The 19,088-nt window shown below is 39.6% G+C and overlaps 1 protein-coding gene and 3 non-coding genes across 4 annotated transcripts in view; 3 read left to right on the top strand and 1 right to left on the bottom strand.

Annotated features, from left to right (window-relative positions):
• Positions 1–19,088, bottom strand: part of LOC110958865 (nuclear receptor ROR-alpha A-like) — a 180,835-nt gene that overhangs the window by 106,199 nt on the left and 55,548 nt on the right. The gene's annotated exons all lie outside the window — the stretch shown is intronic.
• trnas-gcu (transfer RNA serine (anticodon GCU)) lies at positions 16,330–16,411 on the top strand. Its single transcript has one exon. It is a non-coding gene; the product is annotated as a tRNA-Ser (tRNA).
• Positions 18,061–18,142, top strand: trnas-gcu (transfer RNA serine (anticodon GCU)). Its single transcript has one exon. It is a non-coding gene; the product is annotated as a tRNA-Ser (tRNA).
• trnas-gcu (transfer RNA serine (anticodon GCU)) lies at positions 18,945–19,026 on the top strand. The gene has a single exon. It is a non-coding gene; the product is annotated as a tRNA-Ser (tRNA).

A 19,088-nucleotide genomic window follows, 5' to 3' on the forward strand; every position in this document is an offset into this window, starting at 1 on the left:
CATTTCTAAAAAAAAAATAAATAAATAAATAAATAAAAATGTTGCATTTCTGGCAATGCCATTTGGGGGAATGGACAGCCTTAGGGGAGTACTGTGCTCTCTGAGTGCTTTTCTAGTTATTGTTTCACTGCTGGTCACTTCACAGAGTAATCAGACTTCTTCATTTTTTTCCCCATTTTATTGTGTGGCATATTTAATTTGAAATACATAAAACAGTTTTTGAAACAGAAATACTTTATTGATCCCCCACAAAGAAATTGCTTCTACTATTACTACTTTTAAGAGGCTGAAGTCCCAGTTTTATACCCTCAGTCAGGTCCAGATGGGATCTAGGTGTATCTAACGATATCTATAATACCCAAATGGTAGCTTGGAAAATCCAAACTGGATCTCCATGTAATCTCCTATCTCCATGTTAGGAGATACAGGAGAATCAGTTTGGCATTGGGCGAACTGAATCGCGTTTCCCTCCCGGGAAAGTTTGGTACGACCAATCATAGCACGGGAGGCGGGAGTTAATGTTGCCTCTTTTCACTTGACGTTTCCGACGATGAGGAGGCAGTGGATAACTCGTTACTTTCGGCTTCTTGCCATTGTTTGTACAGAGGAAAATCCCGTTCCAAACGTGTGAGTAAATTTAAGCAACTTTTACACATACGCACCGACTTGGTTTGGCTCCGATTTAAAGTTATTCCTAACACCGCTAATCATTCGGAAGGAGTCTTTTGTTGCGTAGCCTTTTCAAAAATAAGTGTTGTACTTGAGAGTACCCCACGTATTCGCAGATTTTTGTGACAAAAACGGCAGTAATCATTCACCACGACGCTTTCTCGACTGCATGCCATTGTTGTTTGGACTACATGGACTTCAAGGTCGATTTGTCTGTGCGTCACATCTGTGTTACGCTGATTGGTTCTTTCTCGTTCAAGCTGCATTCGTTAGCCCCTCCTTTTTGAAATCGTCTCCTATCATCACAATGCCAGACTGCCTTTATTTGTATTTATATTAATACATAAATAAAGTCAATCTGGATTTTCCAGGCAACCCAAATGGATCTGAGAAGATCCAGCTGTGATCAGGGGGTCAGATTCCTCTAAAATATATTTATCATGCTGGACAACAAAACCGCAAAAAAAGCTGAATCTAAACGAGTCATATTTGTCATTCGTCACTGTGACAGTAGGTGGACTTTAAAGCCGCCTTAGTCATGTTGTTTCAATCAGCCAGAGAGGATTAACAGAAAACCTGGACGTATTTTACCAACTTTCTGAGTAAGCAGGATGGATTAAGTGTCAGAGTCAGGCTCGGAGGAGGAGGCTACTAATATTGCATCGGGTAAGACACAAAGTTTGGTATTTACAACTTGCAAATTAACTTGTTAACAGAGATCATCTGTGAAATCAGAGGATATCTGGTTTGTATTTTAATGACACCATCTGTACAAGGTAAACACTTCGCACATCTATCAAAAAACAGGTGCGTAGAGGAAAAACAGACCATAAAGTTGCAAAAAGAGGCCCCCGCACACTGTCCAACTTGCAATATATCCTTTATTGTGACGTTTCGGTACTAGACCTTCATCAAACAAACATCAAACATGTTTGTTTTCTTTTTGCAACTTAATGACACCATCTGGCATTTTAAGGACTAGTTGGGTGTAATTTAGTTCCTGTAGCACATTTATGGGTCTTTGTGGGTTCAGACTCAAATTTTTGGACTGTAAAAATTCTTTTTATCTACACTTATTTACTCTCGATGATGCCAGGAGTGCTTTCTTTAGAAAGCTTAAATCTCTCATTTATAAGATCCCTTTCTAGCGTTCCACACTGTGATATGTGTTGATAAGTTAATTGGAATCCACATGTGGCAAATTTAATGGTTTAAACAGACGCTTGTCAGGAAAAAAAATGAGCCAAAAACTCTGAGAACTTTAAAAATGCTTGAAGAAATTATGCAAATCTGGCAGTGGGTGTCACAAAATTAACAATAATTAAAAAAAAAAAGAAAGAAAAAAAGGTTGAAGATTGTGACATTAAAAACTGTAAAAAAAAAATATATATATATATATATATCTGTAAAAAACATACTTTTTTGTGGATTAAAATACAGCGAAAAAAGTGTGACTTTATGGACATTATTTACAGTTCTGGCACATTTTTTATTTCTTTTTTTGTAGTCAACATGCAAATTGTTACAGTTTTTTTAAGAGTAACATGTAAATAACAGTAATTTTCCTACATTTTACTAGCTATTATCTATAATTCAACAAAACGGGAAACAGGAAATCTGTAAAACAACAGTTAAAAAATTATTTACTACTTTTCAAACCTTAATGTGCATGTTTTTTCTTCTAAATAATCTATAAAATAATGTTTTTTTGTTGTTGTTTTTTTTAACAATTTTGATAAAACAGTATAATTTTACAGTCAGGTGTTGTAAAATAAAAAATTAACATTTTGAAAACAGACAAGTATTTGCTGTGGACATTATTTTTATACTTTTGGCCTATTTTTTTAATGGTAAACATGTAAATTAAAACTTTTTCCTTCTGACTTTACAAACTATTTTATATAATTTAGCAATACACGGAATATAGCAGTAAATTATTAATATAAAAAAATAATTATTAAATATGGAGCTCATGAAAGAAAATCAGGACCAGAATGAAAAACTGTTACAAGCTAAGTTTTGGCTAAACAAGACACCAAAATAAGCCAACATAAATAAAATAAAAAAAAATTGGTGCAAATGAGAAAAAACCAGCCATGAAGTAAGGCTAGCAGTTTCCCCCCGCTTCCAGTCTTTATGCTAAGCTAGGCTAAAGACATCTAGAGAGATGAAGCTGACATCTGACTCTGGGGAAACTTATGTTTCTGCTCACACGCTGTACTGCAGCATAAATAACCAGGTCTTAGTTGGTATTCTACTGAGGACAGTGCAACGACTCCCATCTGTATTCTGGCTGCTTCCCCTCACCTGAACGTTTGCTAAATCCAGCAGTCGTAAAACCAAACAGTTTTTGACTTCAGTTAAACAGGCTTCCCCTGATTTACTGCTCTGTAGCCCAAAATCTGTCCCTAATCTGTCCACAGATTCATTAACACACATCCAGGTTCAGACTGGCTTCATCTATCAGGGGACTCAGCAGAGAAAAATCAATGTCTGAAGGACAATGAAGAAGAAAGTGGAACCAGAGGAAGCAGAGCAGCTGGTTTAACTATGAGTGATGCAATAAACCTCAGCAGACGACACTCAGGAGCACAGAGTGACCCTGAACACACCGTCATTTACAGGATCACTGTCCTGAAGCTGCGGCGTTACATTTAACAGAGTCAAAACAATAAAGCGTGTCACTGACAAAGAGAAACACCGTGTTGTATTTGGTTTTTATCTCACAGCCAAGTAGGAACTCAAAGATACACGAGCATTCGGGCTACTGCACTGGATCTGTCACATGCCTGTATCTGAATCAAAAATTGGTAAATCACTATAAACTGACTAAAATTATGTATAAATTAGTCTTCCTGCTACACTCCAAGTTGAATTGAGTCTATAAATGTTCAGGTTTGGCTCCTGTATCATTTGGGGGTTTTTTTTCACTTGTTTCACTCAATCTGGAAAAAAAATAACAAAGAAGCACAATGACTGTGCCTGTTTCAATCTTAAAATGGGTTTTAAAATGCACAGAAAACTCATTTCTGTAGTCATGTGCTGCCTTTTTCCTCCATCTCTTTGTGCGGCTTTAACTGCAGCTCCCCGAGTTAAAAGAAACATTTCAAAATTGTTGGAAAAATGCTTTAAATTTGAGATAATAACCTTCGCTTTCTGATTGTGTGCATTATTAAATAGCATTCCTCACATAAACAGAAACCTGCAGGATTAACACACACACACACACACACACACACACACACATTGTCATAATATTTTACTGTCCTTTATGATTTTTCACCCTGTGGTGCGCAGCTAATAGTTATCAACTTAATAATTCTTTCATTTAAAATGATCACATTATTAAACTGTAACTGAACACCTATTAGATAATAACTGAATGACTTCCACAGAGAGCCTGCTAATGATTTGTGACAAAATGAGGTGTGCCTAAAACTCAGAAATCATTAAAATGTCAGCTCAGATTCTACTTCATGATTCTGCACCTTTTTTTTGGTGTACAAAACCCCAATTCTGACTTGGCTTCCAGATCTAATAAAATAACTGAATAAACACATGATAAGGAGCTTTTTGGGGCCTCATTAGCATCAAATTATGGCTAGGACGGTGTTCTTAAACACTTTGTGGAAACTGGATCAGAAGGCCAACAAATACTGAGATATTCTGACATTTGTGGACATTTTCACTGATTCTACTGACATTGTTAAGTTGATCTAATTTGTAACGAAAATTTCTGGAATAAATTCAGAACAAATGCAAACTAGAATAATCTGCAGTCGTGCTCTCAGACTTCTGGACCTCACTGTATGCGCTGTACGTCCTGACGCTGTTTGTTGTGTACTTTACAAACAGCTCCGATGGTTCCTGTTACATCAGGGTTTCATCATCCTGACATCACAGACCAACAGCTCCTCTGGGAGCCTGAACACAGCGTTTGGTTCGTCTACTGCCTCTGCAGCTACGAACTGTCAGAGAGAAATCAAAGGCCAAAACATTTCTGTTCAACACCAGCCAAACTATGTATGCATATTTAAAAAACAACCACGCAGTAAATAAATAGATAAATAAACCTCAGTCAGACGAATCAAACAAATCCCATTAGAAGAATCAGAGTCTGAGAAGACAAAAGTATCAAAGGCTGGAGATCCAAATAGACTAAAAGGTCATCCTGGTCAAGTTTCTCTGGGGCCTGATCCCAATCAGAGTGGTTTAGTTTTGGCTTTGACTGATAGAGAGTCTGATCTGTCACCTAGATGTGGATTTAATTTGTATCTGACACTCTGACAAATCACAGCTGCAGCCTCCAAATCCACAAGCTCCTTTTTTAAAAAATACAGAAGGTTCTGGTTCAAAACTATCAATCAAATCAGCCGAAGCCGCTCCTATGAAATGACACAGTCCCTACTGAAACAGATGAGAGGCTGGAGAGGAGATGTCTTGCCATGTTTAAGTTGTTGGGATACAAAAAGACTACTACAGATTATATGAAAATAAACTCAGCCATGAGTTCATATGTGTTCATACTGCATATACTGTACACTGCCTGGCCAAAAAGAGTTGCACACTAATATTTTATTGTACTGCCTTTAGCTTTGAGTCTGGCACTCATTCGGCGTGGCATCATTTCGATCAGCTTCTGCAATGTCACAGCTTTTATTTCTGTCCAGAGATACACTGATTTTTCACTAAGATCTTATATTGATGATGGGAGTTGGACCGCTGCACAAAGTCTTCTCCAGAACATCCCAAAAATTCTCAGTGGGTTTTAGGTCTGGACTCTGGAGGCCAACCCATGTGTGAAAATGACGTCTCATGCTCTCTGATCCACTCATTCTCAGTGTGAGCCTCATGAATCCTGGCATCGTCATCTTGAAACATGCCCATGCCATCAGGGAAGAAAAACTCCACTGATGTAAAGACCTGGTCATTCAGTATATTCAGGTAGTCAGCTGACCTCATTCTTTGGGAACAGAACGCTGTTGAACCTGACCAACCCCAGATCATAACCCTAACCCCCACAGGCTGGTAGACACTAGACATGATGAGTTCATCACTTCATCTGCCTCTCTTCTTACCCTGGTGCCCCCATCACTTTGGAGCAGGGTAAATCTGGACTCATCACACTACATGACCAAGCATATTTGTGCCTCAAAGACGATGCTTCACCACTATCCTTCAGGTTTTAATCATGCGTTGGACAGTTCTTAACCTGATTTTAGTAATTTCAGAAATCTCCTTAGTTGTTTTCTTTGCGTGATGCAGGCCAATAATTTAACTCTTCTGAGACAGATTAACATCCTTTCCATGACCACAGGATATGTCTTCCAACATGGATGTTTAAGACATGAGAAGCTCCTCACTGCATCAGCTAGGCTTAAATAAGTTGTTGCAGCTGAAACGTATTCATCACTGCAGTAATTATCCAGTGGAAGGCTCTTACCTATTTGCTTTGTTAAATCCAGGTGGCGACTTGTTTTTTTTGGACAGTGTATATTTTCAGGTTTAAGCTGAACACTGCTTCCAGTTTAGTACATGTGTATGTTACATAAAAAAGGGAACAAAAGAGAGACCTCAGGCCCTAATAAATAAAGTCTGTAAATGAAGTCAGACTGATGACGAGTGAAGTTCGAGTCTCAGGAAGCTTTTAGATCAAAGTATGTAATGCCAACTTTGAGTTTCTGATATGATCAAGAAAGACTGTACAAATGACTTGTCAGAGATAGGGATACACATTTTTTTAATCAGGAATGAAATAACCGGATAGACTGGTGACCTGTCCAGCGTATCCCCTGCCTTCCCCCTAAGTCAGCTACATTGTTGATTTTTAGATTACTTCACCTGCAGCATGTGAGCACAAACTTTGGTTAATCAATTAAGGCTTCAACAGTGAAACGAAATCTTGTTGAACATCTTCAAAAGTTAATCAGGTGCATTCTGAGGATAGGAATCTGCTCTGCCACCTCAGTGTGTCGGAGCAGGAGGAGTTGATGGAGCGTCTCCTCCTCCATCTGCTCCCAGCAGGCCGAGGAGGTGAGAGGTGACAATCCACCCGCCTCGCTGTCAGGAGCTGAGAGCCAAGAGAATGAATCAAACGCACACCATCACACGTCGTCGCTTACACAACCTGATGATTATAACCGTGCGTCCGACTTATATGCCACTGTGTTTACATCGGCAACTTGGAGTACTATGATCGTACAGGAGAAATGAGGTGAACACGAACACGAGAAGAGATACAGTTCTTTAAGTCCCGCATATGTAGGATATTTATTTTAAACAAGCATATAAGCTCATTCAATTATTCTATCGAGCATATTTGCACTACTTGGACTGTTGTTACTCATTTGCACTGTGTTGAATATTCTGCACGATATCTGCTACTTTATGTCATGTTTACATTTCACTCACTTCTGCTTTTCTTAGTTCTTAGTTGTTGCTTAGTTTTACTTTCTTTGTTCTTAGTTTACCTGATTCTTGCTTTCTAGTTCTTAATTTACTTAGTTTTTGCCATTTTAAATCTTATTTTGTACATTATATTTCTAAATTTATATTAGATTTTCTATCTTCTAAGTGTTAATTTAATGTCTACTGTTGCATGAAGAGACAGTAATGTAATTTTGGTCCTTGGAATGTCATGTACATATTGAAGAATTGACAATAAAGCTGGCTTTGACTTGACTTTTGATGAATGTATAGACATATAAAATCAAGAAATACTTTAAGAGCAACTTGCAATTAGATTTTTTTATCAAATGTATACTTAATATTACTTGAAAATGGTAATCTGAAACGTAAATGTGTGATTTTGCATGTTTCATGGGACAAAAAGGCAGAAATTGAGATGAAAAGTGGACATTTTGAGCACAAAATATTATATTACATAATGTAAAGGAGTCGTTTCTGCCTCAGTGCACTGTGCAGTAGTAGGAGTTGGTGAGTCTGAGCAGCTGTGATTCAAGTTGGTCTTTTTTGCTGATTTGTATTTCTTCTAATCCTCATCTGTTTCTGGTCTCTGCAACATATATTATCGTCAAAAGTATAAAAATGTGGCTCATAATTCTCCTCCTATGGTTAAACTATGCCTAGATTGGTTAATCTCCCTTTTGTAATGTCACAATCAAGGCATTTTGTTTAAGCAGGCTGACATAGAATTTAACATAAAGGTGTGCATGTTTGAAATAGGCCTAAATGCTACTGTACTGCATATATAGAAATGTCTACTTTCTGATTCCTACACATAATGAAATGGGGTCACCAACCTACAAGTTGCTCTTAAACATGAATACCAGGAACTCAAGTGGTCAGACAGCCCTGATAAATTGTAAATTTAATTACACCAGCAATGCAAGTCACTAACCCAGTGGCAATTAACTGTCTTGCTTTTTATCACCTCCGCCATTCTTCTGATCGAAATCAGAGAGGAACCAAATGGTGTGTCTTTACAATCTAATCAGTTGTTGGAAGCTGTGAATCAGACGTCTTGTAGGTGCCCTAAACATAATAAAAGATGGACACACACACACTCTCTGAAACATGTAGGGTAAACCGGGGAAGATGACCCCCTCTATAACAATGTCCACTCTTTAATAAAAGCATATTTTTTTGGGATATCAAGATATTATTGACATAGAAGCATGCATGAGCAAATCTCAGGGTAGTTAAGTCACGACAGACTGCAACTTTGTTCATATCCATTCTAACCCCACAAGTCACTTGTGGAAACACACACTTGTCACTGATTATCTATATTCTAGAATTTCAAAGCAGATTTTCCTTTTTAACAGTTGGATTATTTCCAATTTATTGTAAATGGACAGGCCTGTAGGACAAAAGTGATGACTTTACTATGTCATAACTGATATTTAAATTCATGACATAAAAATATTAGCAAAACAGCCTGGCTGTTTAGCTGATAGCAGCAAAGAATTCAAGCCAGTTAGCTAGTGCTACAGCAAGCTAATAGAGGGCAGCATTAATACAAAGTGAGCTAGTTGACCTTTCAGACACATAATAATATATGTAGATTTTTTTTAGCAGTCTGATTGTTGCCACCTAATTTGCATGAGATGGGCCTGTGGGACTTTACTTAATTATCAATGATATTTCAATAAAAAAATGTCAAAGCAGCAGTGATATTTAGCTGACGGTAGCAAGCTATCTAGCTAGTGCTACAGAAAGCTATTATAGCATGATAATATTAGCTTAACATAAAGTCAGATAGTTAGCATTAAGACAGATAATACATTTTTACTGCTGCTTAGCTTTCCTGCAACTGTATTAGATAACAGTGTACGTTATTTATTATAAATACAACATTGGTAGTGTCTACGGATACGGGTCCGTATCCGTAGCCCACAGGCTACGGGTACGGCACTTTCCATTTGCCAGACAGATACGGACCCGTACGCGAGTCTCGCGAGTCAAGAAGCTGCTAACCACTGCAAACTGTTGAAAGGTAAGCAAAGGTTAAGGTTAGGGTTAGTGTTAGGGTCAGGTTTAGGGTCCGTACCTGTCGTACCGATGCTACGGGTCCGTACAGCTAGCGTCTACCGGGAGTCACGTGACCAGATCTCGCATATCTGATTGGCAAATGGCAAGTGCCGTATCCGTAGTCCACAGGCTACGGGTACGGGTCCGTACCTCTAGCAACAACCTACAACATTAGCAAGGCTAAAGTTTTGAAGAGCCAGGATGTCTGGGGAAAGTCTTCCTTTAAATGCCGTATTCTTACATTTCCAAGTATTACAGAAAACATTTTGGTTATTTTTTTGTTTAAATGAATGGATAATCATCCACATTACTGTCAAGTTAACAGTAAATAAAAGTCTGTATAGTAATATTCTGAAAAAATAACACAGAAGCGTATTTTGTATATTACGATTTTTGACACCAAAAGCACTTCTTTTGGTTTTCCCAGAGCAGAAAATGATTTCAGTACTACTAAATTATTAGTAGGGTCACCATCACCCAAGAAAAGGCCTGAAATTAAAACTGACTACATCTTTCCTCAGGCTTCTCACCCCCGGTTTGCTCTACGTCTCCGCTGGTTTCTGCTACTAATGACTTCCTACAAGGAGGCTTCTTTTAATGATTTATTATTCTTCCTTTTAACTTACTTGTTTTATGTCCCTGGCTTGTTACTGTTTGTGATGTAAAACCAATCTATCATCTGTGCAGAAATGGAAATATAAAGTCTGTTCTTGAAATAATGAAAATCCTACATGCACACGCTGTCAAATCTAAACTTTTGAAGGACCTGCAGAGGTGGATTCAGTGCAGAAATCACACAGCAATGAACATAATGTCAGAGAAAATGGATTCCTCATTAAAAATTGGAGGAGCGGTGATATAACCCTGCAGGTCGTTACGCAACGTGCTCTCCAAATTCAGAGTGAAATACGAGGGAGTGCGTTCAAACACCACCTGTGTGTGTGTTTTCCACATAATCCAGTTTTATAGAGCCAACACAAGCAGAGGAGGCTTATTAGAAACTTCCCATTTGTGAGGAGGGAAGGAGGCTTTCTAGTATCCGAACAAGGAGGAATGAAGATTTATGTTCTCATAAGGAGAAGAGGAAGACAGAAGATGGTGTTCACAGTAGGAGGCAAGACTGGAAAACATGCAATTTTAAAGAAAGGAAGACAGAAGCTTCCTCCCGAGTTATTAAGATGTGTCTTATCCAATTATACATCTCACCCATACTGTAAAAAACTGGTTTAACTGTAATTTTATTAACAATTTACTGTTGTTTCATAGATTTCCCATGTTTTGTAAAATGTCAGATAGTAACCAATAAAATTAAAGAAAAATCTGTATTCATTTAACACTTACTACATATATTTGTTACTTTCGACTACCTATTTATTCAATTTATTTGGACTGTTTCTTATTTTTATTTGTCTATTACAACCAATTATTTGGTCTAAGTAGTAAGGATCTCTGCTTTTTTGCTGTAAACAGACAAGAACTGTCAACATTGTCCACATCAAAAATCTAGATTGTTTAGAATTATTTATTTATGTATTTATTTGATCATCTGCAAGGTCTGACCATAAAACGTGACTAGTATTACTGCCTTTAAATCAGCAAAAAATGTTGTTAATTTGTAGGTATTTGCAATTTTCTAAAAGAAAAATTATGCATACTAAAGTCTGGAAAATGCAAAATAATTCTTCAACTGTTATTTTATAGATTTTGTCTGTTTATAGATTAAATGACAGAAATCAGTATATAAATTTATATGCGAACATTTAAAAACAAAAACAGGCCAAAACTTAACAATGTCCACATGAATAGTACTTTTTTATTTTTGCAATGTGTGACACATTTTTTCTTGCACCTTTACTGCTGCATTGTCTTTTCTTTTTTCTTTATATGGATTTTTTTACAGTGTACATGACTGTTTAAATGCAAGCCCTGTTGGTCATCTGTCAGTGTCCTCCCTCGGCTGCTTAAAAGACTTTGAATAAGCCATTCTTTTAAATGTTTGCCTAAAAATCGCCTACATTCAGTCAGTAACAGCTCCCAAACTGCCAGGTTAACAAAATAAACAATGTTGTATGTATCAGAGAAACTTGAGAGAATTTAGAAATAGCACTTCTCTTTATCAAGTCTCCTTTTCGGCATCTGTGAAATCTGAAAAACTGCAGCAAAACATTTTACATTTTTACATCCACCTCATCAAAATTCTAAATTAGAGCATGAATAACAGCTTCATAACAATGACTCAGCGCCACTGATGTTATTGAATCTGTTCTAAAAACTGCCAACTGCAACACAAATCTGATGCAGCAGAACAGAGGCACAACAATGCTGCCTCTATTTTAATTACAGTACTCAGTAACTCCTACATTTTTAGTCATTTGGAGGGTTCTGGGGTGCATTAAACTTCACAAAATGGCAGCGGGTCACATTTTAATAGCAAATATGATCATTTTCACACCAAAAACGGTCCATAATGTATCTGCTTAGCCCTACACTCTTCACGCCAGCTCCCAATAAAACTCAAATTTAATCCGGGATTATTTTTTAAAGATCTACTGACTCCGGACATCAGCAGGTCTCTGAGGTCTTCAGATCTGGCTGCGTTGGCTGAAGGTGTAGTTTGTTGCTTTGAAATGGGGGCTCCTAAACTTCAGAACCTTCTCCTCGAATTTAAGCAGTGATTTCTTATTTTTATATGGCGTCTCTGTTTGCTTCATCTTTCTTTTATATTTCATTGTGAAGAACTTTGTGGCATCTGATCCAAAATGTATACATGAACTTTTAAAATTTTCTAAATCATTCTAATGGAAAAGAAAACAGAGAAGACACTTCCTAAATACCAAGAGAAAGATAAGTACTGTAGTGGGAAATTTCTTAAGCAGGGAAGAAAGCAGGTTGGAAGCTTTTCATTTAGAAAGGAAAGAAGAAAAGTTACTTAAAACAGCTAGTTAAAACAGTACTTAATTGTTTTAGAGGACCTCGATGTGGTATTATGTTGTACAGGACTGCAGTTAAATATGATTGTCATTAAAAAAAAAAACAATTTGCTGATTAATTTAGTTATTAATTAAATTACAGTTTGGCTTATAGAATAAAGAAAACGGACAAACACCATGAGGCTAAAAGATCCAAACCTCTAAATTATTAACAATCAATTAACATTGTTAAAAGAATTACAAGAAAAGGCAGCAAATCTCACATTTAAGAAGCAGAATTTGCTGGACGCTAGTAAACCAAAATGAAATCAAAATTAATTTTCTTTCATCTAAAAAAACAATTTATCAACCATTTGTTTCTACTTTGTATTGCTAAGTTGTTTGGGTAAAAAGAAAAAGAGCATCACACTATTTAAATCGTTTCAAAGAAAAAGTTAAGACTCAATTCAATTAAATTTCTCTTGTGAGGGCTCAATAAAGTTTTATCTTATATCTGTTTATTTAAATCTTGTGAATTAGTGTAGTGGAGTAAAAATACTTAATTATGTACAAGAACCTCACAATTGTATTTGAGTAAATGTACTTGGATACATTAAATCCATAAGAGAGGACTGTGTTCGGCTGTGTCAAAACGATTAAGGTGAACCAAACTCATATAAACAGATTTGATTGCTCAAAAAAAAACTTGAATTACATTTAAATTTTTAATCGTCCAATATGACCAGAAGTCGTCGTGACACTAGGCAGGTCAAAAAGTAAACCATTCTCCAGGTGCTGTACGGCTCCTGCTAACCCTTCCCCTCCACCCTGCCCACCAATCACCAACTGATCGCACAGAAATCACACAGACCTAAAAATTCAATTTCCAGAAGTTAATTTACTCCTCCAAGCAGGGAGTGAGCAGCCAATCTGAGTTTAATTTGTGCAGGAGGGAGAGGTGACGGAGGAGAGGTGACTCCGAGAATATTAACGAGCACGCGCTTTTATTTTGAAAAAAAACATCTGCACATTTTATACTTGGGAGGAAAAAAATAAGTGTATTAATCTAAACATCCCTATAGATCACCAACACACACTTTGATGGTGTGATGACACGCCGTGAGTTTTTCTGACACGTGACCAAACAACTGGGTTCTAATTACAGTTTCTGTAAATAAAAAAAATATATAGAAAACAGCTGTCAGACTGCAGTGTGAATGATAAGTCCTGATATTGGAATTTAAATGGGTTTGGAAATGCCAGCCTCCTACTCACACATGTGGCTCAGAGATAACACACACACTGGACAGAGAGTGTGTGTGTGTGTGTGTGTGTGTGTGTGTGTGTGTGTGTGTGTGTGTGTGTGTGTGTGTGTGTGTGTGTGTGTGTGTGTGTGTGTGTGTTTGTATAACTGCTGGTATTACTCATATTGTGGGGACAAAAATCTGTTGGCAGAGTCACATTGTGGGAAACTTATGCATCTTCTGGAGACAAAAATCTAATACAAGTCAATGTGGATTTTAGGACGTAGACTTCATTATACTGATAATTATCAGGTGAAGTCAGTGTAACATTAGAGGTAACGTTAAGGTTGAGGTGATTAGTATGCTACCCGTATCGTTTAAAGTTCTTGAAAAAGTTGTAGCTTACAAGTTCATGTTGAATCAAACATCTTTCTTTTTACACCCTTCGAGCTTCTGTCTGACAACTGATTGTTTCCTTATTGAACAGCTCAAAATGGCACTAGACAGGTCTTTTGTTTGAATTTGTCATTATGAATTAATTGCACAATGTCGTGGATATAGAATAATGGCGCCATCAGTGTTTCGGTTGGTTTAATGATTCATGTTAGACATTACAACAGTTCCTACTTGATCAGGTAGTTTTAATGGTGTTGACTTAGCCTAGCCGCGCTAGACCCAGCTCTTAAGACACAAGGGTCTAGGAACACTCGACAGGGAGGGAGGCGGCTAAAAGGTTGTCTTTCAAATCACTCTGCAACAATTGGGTAGGTATACAACCAATCAGCGCAACAAATAGGCTGACGTAGTTCCTAGAGCGCCGGATTGTGGCTAAGTCCCATTAGCTTCCCAACCAGCGGAGCCAACTGGTATATTAAGGATCTGCCATATCCCGTCGGCATAAGTCCAAATACGTCTTTCTTCTCAATGAAACACTTCAGTGCCGTCCTTTGTTTCTCTTTCAAGTTGAATTTTAGCTTCAAATCTTTAAGGGCTGTGGCCAAAGCCGAGTCGAAAGATAACTGTTTATTGTGCGCTGGTTGTTTCTGTCAGAATCGTTGCGCCTCTGTCGTCACTTAGTTACGCCCGCCTTCTGACTCTACACTTCATGGTGATTCGTCCGGCCAATTTTAGGAGCATCCAACCTCGAGCCTTATGGAGGGTAACGAGACCAATCCTGGCAGAGAATTAAATTCCTTGCCGTGGGTTGTCTAGCGTGGCTAGGCTAGTGTTGACTTTTAATCAGACAAAATGCTCTCATCACCACTCTGTAAAAATACTGCTTGGATCTATATTGTCTCCAACTCCAATAGACCTCTACTCTAAATGTACTAAAAAAAACAATGGATTGTGATCTTTTTTCTGAGTTTTCTAAGCTGTTATCGTTGCTGGTTCATCTTTTTTTCCCACTAGAGCGGCCATGGCTCAGGAAGTAGAGTGAGTGGTTTATTAATTAAAGAGTTGATGGTTTAATCCATGCTCCAAATGTCCCTAGGCAAGACACTAAACCCCAAGTTGCTCCCAAAGGTTGGCAACTGCCTTCCACAGCAGCTCTGCTACAATTGGTGTGTGAACAGATGAATGACAAACATATTGTAAAGCACTTTGTAGAACTTCCCAAAGGTTGAAAAGTCCCTGTATAAGTTTTTACCATTTAGTCTCACTTTGCCAAACCATTCATTATCTTTCAGCTATGGGGGGAGAAACTCTCTGGCTGTTTGTGGTTTCTTTAAATCCACACAATCATATTGGGTGGAGCAAAGTGAAGGATGCAGTCTCGGTGCATTCATAGACAGGGAGGGGGTGACCTATAACAGACGAGATTGACTGGCCGAGTGGTTAAGGCGATGGACTGCTAATCTATTGTGCTCTGCACGCGTAGGTTTAAATCCCATCCTTGCTGGATTCCGAGATGTTCAGACAAAGCTCTCCTACCAAAGTGTCAATCAGTGCATCACCCAAAGACTACCACCAAAATAAGGACTATGCTATCATGGGAAACCAGGAAACATACTGGTCTGGAAAAAGTATGATCAGTTTGGTGGGTGGTTTCTAGCAAGACACAACATTGTCACATGACAGCACTTGAGCTTCAGCACTCCACTAAATGGGCATGTGACCGAGCTGTCAGCTTGATGGTCTTGTAGGCATGTAGGATAAACAAAGCGGCTCGGCTGCAAACTCTCCCTTTAATTTCGAAAACACTTCAGCAAAAAGCATTTCTGAAAGCATTTGAGGCGAGAAATAAGCTGTGCAGTAGCTCAATCTGTCCTTTTTCTAGGTCAGCGATGGCTTGTTTAGATGTTTGAGGACAGTTTCACGATGTGTGGGATCTCCGCACGTCGCATCAAATTTGCATAAAGTAGAAGTCGACTCTACTTTATGCAAATGAGCTCTGGGGAAACACACTGGATCGCAGCTCGAAACACACCACATGTTGCATGCTGGTCCAGTTGCGGTGCATCCAGCTGCGATCCAGTGTCCATCCATCCTTTCTCTATACACCGCTCCATCCTCACTAGGGTCACGGGGGGTGCTGGAGCCCATCCCAGCCAACTCGGGCGAAGGCAGGGGACACCCCGGACAGGTCGCCAGTCCGTCGCAGGGCTACATATACAGACAAACAATCACACTCACATTCACACCTACGGACAATTTAGAGTCATCAGTTATTCTCAGCATATTTTTGGACTGTGGGAGGAAGCCGGAGTACCCGGAGAAAACCCACGCATGCACAGAGAGAACATGCAAACTCCATGCAGAAAGATCCCAGGCCCACCCCGGGATTTGAACCAGGGATCTTCTTGCTGCAAGGCGAATGTGCTAACCATTCTCCACTGTGCAGCCTTAAATCTGCTTGGAATCTTTCACTTCCTGTTTTGTAGTGATGGTGAGATGAAGCCTCATGAGGCATTGAACCACTTGAGCCAATTGGTTTGTGATCCAGTGTGTTTACCCTAAATAGAGCTACAAGGAATTGTGGAAGATTTGCACACAAGAAGATAGCACTTACAACAGATGAGGTGGCCGAGTGGTTAAGGCGATGGATTGCTAATCCATTGTGCTCTGCACGCGTGGGTTCGAATCCCATCCTCGTCGGATTCCAACATGTTCAGACAAAGCTCTATTATGGCTAAGACCCTACCAGCAGGATTCAAGTCTCTCTTACCAAAGCGTCAATCAGCGGATCACTCAAAGACTACGACCAAAATAAGGACTATGCTCGAATTACATGATCATGGGAAACCAGGAAATACACTGGTCTGGAAAAAGTATGATCACTTTGATGTTAGAGACCTGCATTGCCTTCTACGTTGTCATTGCAGATTGCGACTCAATGCCTCATTTCCACTTGATGCAATTTTCCCACACTACAGGGAGGAGGTTGCACTCCTGTACACATGGTGTGGGAACAACAACCTCCAGCTGAACATCAGCAAAACCAAAGAAATCATCATCGACTTCCGGAGAGGCCACAACCAACACCTGCCACTGACCATCAACGATGCTGCTGTGGAAAGGGTACGCAGGACCAAATTCCTGGGGGTGCACATCAGTGAGGACCTCTCCTGGACCACCAACACCACCTTCCTGGTCAACAAAGCTCGGCAGCGCCTCCACTTCCTGCGGAGACTTAAGCAGGCAAGTGCCACACCATCTATCTCAATTCTACAGGGGGACAATTGAGAGCATCCTCACAAGCTGCATCACTGTGTGGGGTGGAAGCTGCACTGACTATGACAGGAGAACCCTGCAGCACATAGTGAATGCGGCTGGGAGAATCATTGGCATAACTCTCCCCTCCATACAGAACATATACACCACCCGCCTCACCCGCAAAGCACTCACAATTGTGAACGACACACACCATCCTGCACACAACCTGTTCAATCCCCTTCCCCCCGGCAGGAGATATACAAGCCTCCGTTCCCGCACTACCAGACTCACCAACAGTTTTATACACCAGGCTGTAAGACTGCTGAACTCCCTCCCCTCTACACCCCCCAGACCCTGCCAGTAGAGCCAACCGATTGACTGGAGTATAGACCCCCAAATAGACCCCCCCCCCCCCCCCCCCCAATCCATCCCATATAAGAATTCACTCTGGATTCTGACACACTATGTAAACTGTATATTCACCCTGGACTCTGACCCACTGATGCTCTATGTAAGACTGTATATATCCTCTGCTGCTATTATCATCAATATTGTTGCTGCTAAATTATTACTGACCCTGCACTACCATTGCACCCTAGCAAACTGGTCAACTGGGACTCAGCACCTTACTCTGCCACTGGATCCTGGACTCACTGACCTTGCACAACAAACCTACCTCACAGTGCACTACCATTTCTTTATCTTATCTTGTCTTTTATAAGAACCACAGTGTCTTTATTAGCATTCTTTATTATTTATTTTTCCTTGTCTAACTTGTGTGTTTTGTTGTGTCTGTGCACTTCACTGTTTGTCCTGTCTTTATACTTGTCCATATGGGACAGCGGGGAAGGCAATTTTGATTCCTTTGTATGTTTAATGCATGTGAAGTAATTGACAAATTAAACTGATTTGACTTGACTTGACATTGTGTTTTGGAGGGAAAACTCTCCAGCTTGTTTGTGATTCTTTAAACCATCACAATCGTATTTGGTGGAGCTAAGCAAAAGATGCAGCTTTGGTGTGTCCTAGATATAGTGAGAGGAAATTGTTTTGGTGAAACACTTACACACAAGAAGGTGACAGTTACAAGAGTCGAGTTGGCCGAGTGGTTAAGGCGATGGACTGCTAATCCATTGTGCTCTGCACACGTGGGTTTGAATCCCATCCTCGTCGGTTTCCAACATGTTCAGACAAGGCTCCATTATGGCTAAGACCCTACCAGCAGGATTCAAGTCTCTCCTACCAAAGTATCAATCAGTGGATCACCCAAAGACTACCACCAAAATAAGGACTATGCTGGAATTACAATAACATGGAAAACCAGGAAATACACTGGCCTGATTTTAAGGGACCTGTATTGCCTTCTATGTTGTCACTGTAGATTGGGACTCAATGCCAAACAGTGAAGCCACGTGTGCACTCGATGCGAATTTCCCACACGTAAATGCACTGCACCTGAAAATCACACAGATGGTGGGCGGTCACTAGCAGGACACAACATTGTCACATGAAAGCACTTGAGCTTCAGCGCTCCACTAAATGGGCACGTGAGCGAGCTGTCAGCTTGATGGTCATGTAGGATAAACAAAGCGGCTCGGCTGCAAACTCGCCCTTTTATTTCGAAAACACTTCAGCAAAAAGCATTTCTGAAAGCATTTGAGGTGAGAAATAAGCTGTGCGGTAGCTGAATCTGTCCTTTCTCTCGGTCAGCGATGGCTAGTTTAGATGTTTGAGGACAATTTCACGATGCGTGGGATCGCCGCACATCGCATCAAATTTGCATAAAGTAGAAGTCAAGTCTACTTTATGCAAATGAGCTGTGGGGAAACACACTGGATCGCAGCTCGAAACACACCACATGTTGCATGCTGGTCCAGTTGCGCTGCATTTCAAGCTGCGATCCAGTGTGTTTATCCTAAAAATAGCTACAAGGAATTGTGGAGCATTTGCACACAAGAAAACAACATTTACAACAGATGAGGTGGCCGAGTGGTTAAGGCGATGGACTGCTAATCCATTGTGCTCTGCACGCGTGGGTTCGAATCCCATCCTCATCGGTGTGTAAGCTTTCTAGGAGTGACAGTGGCTTAAATTTTGCTTCTGTAAAATTTCATCCAGT

Source organism: Acanthochromis polyacanthus, chromosome 2 (assembly GCF_021347895.1).
Source record: "Acanthochromis polyacanthus isolate Apoly-LR-REF ecotype Palm Island chromosome 2, KAUST_Apoly_ChrSc, whole genome shotgun sequence".
Lineage (NCBI taxonomy): Eukaryota > Metazoa > Chordata > Actinopteri > Pomacentridae > Acanthochromis > Acanthochromis polyacanthus.